The sequence below is a fragment of the Cavia porcellus genome, unplaced genomic scaffold (assembly GCF_034190915.1).
Source record: "Cavia porcellus strain 051 isolate PalLab524CR breed Dunkin Hartley unplaced genomic scaffold, mCavPor4.1 scaffold_7, whole genome shotgun sequence".
Classification (NCBI taxonomy): domain Eukaryota; kingdom Metazoa; phylum Chordata; class Mammalia; order Rodentia; family Caviidae; genus Cavia; species Cavia porcellus.
The window spans coordinates 44,978,337-44,984,332 of NW_026947490.1; the positions used below are offsets into that span (position 1 = coordinate 44,978,337).

Below are 5,996 nucleotides of genomic sequence, written 5' to 3' on the forward strand. Positions count from 1 at the left end.
CAATGACTGACAGGTCAATAGGCCACTGGGAGAAATTTCTCTGAGAATATCATGTTAAAACTTTCAAAACATAAACCTGGCACATGTTTGGCAACAGTGCATCAGTGTTTTGAATGTCAAATAGTCAAGGTAGCTCCTGGAGACCTATACATTCCCATACTTCTTATGCTTTCTCTGTCTTTGAAAGTTGTGATACTATACACATATATATGCATACATCTTTCTTATTTTAAAGAGGGTAAAACAAAACAAAACAAAGATCACAAGAAAAAAATGTAAGTGATACAGGATTTCAAAGCAAGACAACAGGAGCTATTGGCTATTACAATGTCTCTTGTTTTCTTCTAAATGGTTGCCTGTATCTTCACACACAATGAATTTACACAAAACAAAATAGTATAAAACTGATCAAAATAGAATAATGAATGAATAACATGCATTCAAAACCAGACAATGAGAAAGTCAATAATGGTTACTGTAATGTCTCTTTTTCTCTTCAAAATAGCTGTCCATACCTTCATGCATGTTGAAATTAAATAATACAAAACAGGTTAAAACCACTTTGAGCAAAGAATAAAAGCATTACTAGATTTCACAGCATGATAACAGGAAATCAGCAATGGATACCATAATGTCTCTTTTTCTTCAAAGTAACTGTTCGTATCACCCATAATACAATCAATTCTCATAAATTGTTTAGAAGTTCTAGGCATGTATAAACCTCTACATGTACATCTGTTATTCAGGGAAAAATAAAAAAAAATCACTAGAAAAACAAGAAACAGCTGGAGATGTAGTTCAGTGGCATAAGTTCCTGTCTGGCAAGTGCAAGGTCACAAGTTCAATCCTCAGTACCACAAAAAAGAAAAACAAGAACAAAAAAGACAAATAAATAGCAATAGCAAAGACCTCAAAACAATGACAATATATACCTTCAAAAGAAAGTGGTAGGAACATAACTAAGGTTGTTATTTTACATAGTGATCTTCAAGGTTTACTCAGATCACCAGACACAAACATATAAAATTTGATCCAGTCCTATGAATATTAACTGTTGCATCTATTTGTAAATATATTCATAGTATGTGAATTGTACACTTGCACGATTGCCTTTCTTTTTTTATTTTAAAGAGTATAAAACTAAGAAAAATAAAACAAAATCAATCAAAATAAAACATTATAAATGATATAGAACTTCCAAACCTCATGAAATTAACAATAATTACCACAATGCCTTTGTTGTCTTCAAAATAGCTACAGACACCACCTTTGGACATATTAAAAATTAATAGAGACAATAAAAACAAAACAATGAAGGCAATAAAGAACACCAAAACAAGCCAGTAGTAAATACACAATGGCTTCAATAACATGTCTTTTTATCTTGTAAACAGCTGTTCATGCAATCAGAGTTACATAAACAAAACAAAAGAAAACAAAAACCCAACAAAACATTGAAAATGATATGACTTCCAGGCAGGGATCTCCTCCTTGTGGGGCCAGGTTCTATCCCTCCACAGTCTGCAAATGGCACTAACTCACAGAGAGGCTTGGGACTGGCTCTCCCCTAGTTGCCTTTCAGACTGAAATTTCTGACAATCACCTCAAGGTAAGGTCAATATGACCATACACAAGAGGACAGGAGTGATCTAGGATAACAAGAAAACTCTGAAGTTTACTCAAACCAACTCCTCTTCATAAGAATATAGAAATTTGCAAAAAGGACATTGGCAAGGTGGATTGGTGGAATGAAACTGCTAAAAACAGACGTTTACATTCCCCTTTGCATCATGAATGTGATTCATATTCCTCTTGGTGCTTCAGTGACCCTGTATATCTTACTCATCCTGATCATCCATTTTAGAAAGAAGCTCTGTTTCTTCTTTTTCATTATTTCCTCATTCATTATTTCCTGCCAGTTCAGAAACAAACAGTCAGAAATGGAGCAGCACTGGACCACCCATGCCTGTGTTGCTATGGGCATAGCGACAAAAATACTTAAGTGTGACTTTAGGATATACTACGAGAAGTATGTTGAATGGTCCTATGCTTTGTCTTTAAATAATCCATCTGGTTTGTTATTATGATCACTTAGATAAATTATCCTTGATTTGAGGAGTTAATATGACAGGATATTTATTCTGTCAAAAAGTGGGAAAAGTTAAAAATGCTTTTTGTTCCTTAGGTGATCAGATACAAGTACAACGTCCCTACAGACTTCAACTGTGTCCTCCCTTTTGTGACAAGCCTGGAACCCAGACACAGAATCTGTCCCTTTATGGCTCTCTTGAGCAAACTTCCTTCTTGAAGAAGATACCAGAAAACCCAGACCCAAGCCTCTGTGCCCTTCTCAGCACCCCACTTAGTGCCAAAGCCGCTTCTATAGTCTTCTCCAGGAAGATACTCTGTGGGGAAAGTATTTCACTGTACACCCACATTCCCAACACCAACTTCCTCCATGTCCCAATCCTAATTCACCCAACATACAGGGCTTCATTGTTTTTAAAAGTATACTAGTAAATATCCCCAAATTCATTGTGACTGCTGTCGTGCAAGTTACCACTGAACAAAGAAACAGAAATTTTCAAATAGCTCAAACCCTACCCACACATATAGTAAAGACAGCACCAGGGATAGAGGCTTGAAGCCCTCTTGATTTGTCAAAGATTTTTCTTTCCAGCAAATGGTATCCTGTCCTTTAATATTGCCTCCACCACAGGATGTCTCTCTTCTCTTCTACCCAGGCAGTCCTGCTACTGTCACAGCCCAAATGAGATGTGAATAGCTACACCTGGAAAAATGTAACTTGTGGAATGTGGAGTGGTCTGGAACTTGAAGCAGGTCATATTTTTCATTAGTATCTGTGTGGCACAAAATGCTTACATCCTTGTATACTTGCACACATGACTTCTGCATTCCACTCCTCATGCCCTGTCACACCACTTCCTCCTCTTCCCCATCTCTTGATCCTCATCCCTTTTTTGTCCATATTTGGAAGACATAATGTTGCATCTTTTGTGGGTGTTTGATACTTATATATGATACATCTTAGTTCCTTTTTCATCCCGTCACTCCCTTGTCACTCCCCTCTCTCTTTGAAGGTAAAGACAGAGAAATTTATCTCCATTTCTTGCTTCCTTTCCTCTTCAAGAAATGCTTATCTCCCTGACTCACCTCATTTTAATCAGGGTATGTGTTGCCCTCACCTTCACTGAGCATCAGGACAAGATTCGAAGCCATCTTGCACCCCTGAGCCAGTTGTTGTATGTAGTCTTGACCCTGATAGTCCTCAGGGTCATCATGGGTCAGTAGAAACTCCAGATGGTGCTCAAGGGACAAAGAGGCATCTCTCCCTTTGCCTAGCTGCTCATATAACTGGGTCAGCTTCCTGGCATGATCCTGAATTATGACAAAATATTTCCTAAGGGAGGTAGAAAGGAAAAAAGAACAGTGTAAATGGGGTGAAGGTAACTGTTAAGGGCTTTGGAAAGATTCCTTTGAATTCATCCAAGAGATTCCTTCAAATAGAAGGTTGCTACATGCAGAATAAACAGTGCATAAATTTTTTTGAATAGTTACATACAAAAGCAAGTGAATTCCTGAGCCATTCTATACATAGTACTTACATATTCTTGAATTTTTCTTTGTTTATATTTCCAACAAAGAGAAAACTGTGAAGAGAAACTATAAAATGAAACTGCAAAGACTACACATGTATCTCTCTCTAATTTTGATCATAAAGTTAACAAACATCATACACACAAAAATTTTGCAATTCATGAGCATGCACAGTTCACCTGAATTCTATTTTGTCATTTAAGATAATAGTAAGATATAACATTAAATATCATAAAATCAAACAATGTGAGCCACATCAACATATACTTTGACATCACTTCTCTGCCTTTTGGCTGAGATCAAATGCAACACACGCTTTCAGGTTTCTTTAGATACACTCAGCAGATTGTATTTCCTAAAAGTCTTTTTAATAGGAACTTAGTTAGCATTAGAAATCTTGCAATGTCAATTACCTGGAGATCTTTAGCAGTGGGGCTTCATCCTTACAATCTTGAACATTTTCTGCAAATAAAGTGAGAAGAGAGCAGTCATATTATACCACATTGAATCTTCCATTCAGTTCTCAGAAAATTTGGTGGTATATATGCAGTTTTCTATATAAGGAGAACTCACGAGCTGCATCCAGAAATGATCTGACTTCATGTGCATCTGATAGTGCAGTAGCAGTGCAGAAAGGCTTATGGTTGTCAGTTAAATCATAGTGATGGCCGGATGTCTCAGGGCTTTCACCTAATGAGTCTGGCAGGATTTCTGCTACTTTTTCCTCATTGATTCCCTCTGTGCTCAGCCTGGTGGGATAAAGAATATCACTAAAGCAAGAAAAATTGAATATAAGATATCTTGGTGGTTCTCACAGAGGTATAAGTGAGTGGTCACACAACAGCAGGCGTGCTAACTTCAAACATAGAGAAGTTTATCCTTCTAGGAGGAGAACAGAGTCCACCTGCCTTGAAGGAGAGAGACAAGCAGACATGGCCAGTGCACTGACTAAAAAATGAACTGATAGCGAAGGAGTCCTAAGGCTCTCTGTATCCCACAACCAGACACGTAAAACCAAACCAGTGGCTCCACATTTTCTTTAATCTGTGCTGACTTTTCATACAGCAAAACACTCAGTGCTTCTAGGGTACTGTAGAATCCAAGATGTCTGTGTTCCAGATACTTCCTGTATATATAGTGACACAATTAGTGTCTTTAATCTTGTCATGTTCATTGGTAAGAAGATAAGGTCATCCATACAGAACCTGACATGCATCTTATCCTCAACTGATCTATGAACAGAGAAGAATACATTCTGTATGGTTAAATATTAATAAGCAGATTGGTTGTATTTAGGTGTACAAATATATATCTAAAGGAAAATGGATGCCTTATACAAAGAGGTTATTTTTTCATTAATCAAAGGTATGTAATCACACCAGCAGTCTTGTTAACTTCTGTTCATAAAATCTACGGTTACAGCTGACCTTTTTCTTCTCTTAATTAGTTGTGAACCTGGACATATATTACTCACCCTAATGCAGAACTTCAATAATTATTACCTGAGAGCAAGAAATCCCTGTTCTTTTTCATTGTCTTTATTGTCTTGGTTTTCTGTAACAGAATTCAGAAATATTCATTCAACCATTGAATATATGCAAGTCACCTGTTATAAACATAATCATCTCCCAAAACACAGAACCAGGATACCTATGTGGGGTCTGTTCAATCAGCATGAGGATTCCATTTTTCTGGATGAACCAGGTGAGAAGTCTGTTGCAAATAGCACTACACTCTCCCAAGCACACCACTGGCGGTCCAATAATACAGAAAGGTGCATATACATTGGAAAGATAGTTGGAATACTGGGAAGCCTTTACAATACATGACAGCCCTGCACATAGGCTCACTAAATCCAGAGTATAAGTTAGAGTACTGTGCATTGCGTTGTCTCTTTCCAAACATACTCACACTCAACAGCACTCTAATGCCATAACCCATGAATAAAACTGAAAGGACTACAGACATGGACATCAATCAGAACTCCCACAAGAAACTAAGACACTAGAACAGGCAAAAATTTAAAACGTCAAGGAGATATAGTCTGTGGCAAGTTACTTGCAACATTCACAAAACTCAGCTTAAACCCACCTGAAAAAAACAGGAAAGTTCCCTAAATGTTAGATTTATTTCCATTGGTGTCATCCATTTAATCTTGTGGGTTCCAAGAAAAAAAATTGAAGACTTCTCATGATAAAAAGGATAGATATTAGAGAAAGACTTAGCAGACATTTCGAGTTATCATAGCAAAAAGTTAAAAACAGTATTATTAATACGCTAACAGCTCCAATGGGAAAAATAGACAATGGCAAGACATGGAGAGAAAGAGAACTGAAAGGAAGTGTTATGAATGCAACAACCATCACAGTAACACAGAA

General features: G+C 37.0%; 1 long non-coding RNA gene across 1 annotated transcript; it reads right to left on the reverse strand.

Annotated features, from left to right (window-relative positions):
* Positions 1–3,011: 3,011 nt before the first annotated feature.
* On the reverse strand, positions 3,012–5,766 carry LOC134476950 (uncharacterized). The gene is made up of 3 exons (XR_010048796.1): positions 4,192–5,766; positions 4,032–4,080; positions 3,012–3,421 (listed from the first exon to the last, which is right to left on the reverse strand). It is a non-coding gene; the product is annotated as an uncharacterized LOC134476950 (long non-coding RNA).
* Between the last annotated feature and the right edge of the window lie 230 nt (positions 5,767–5,996).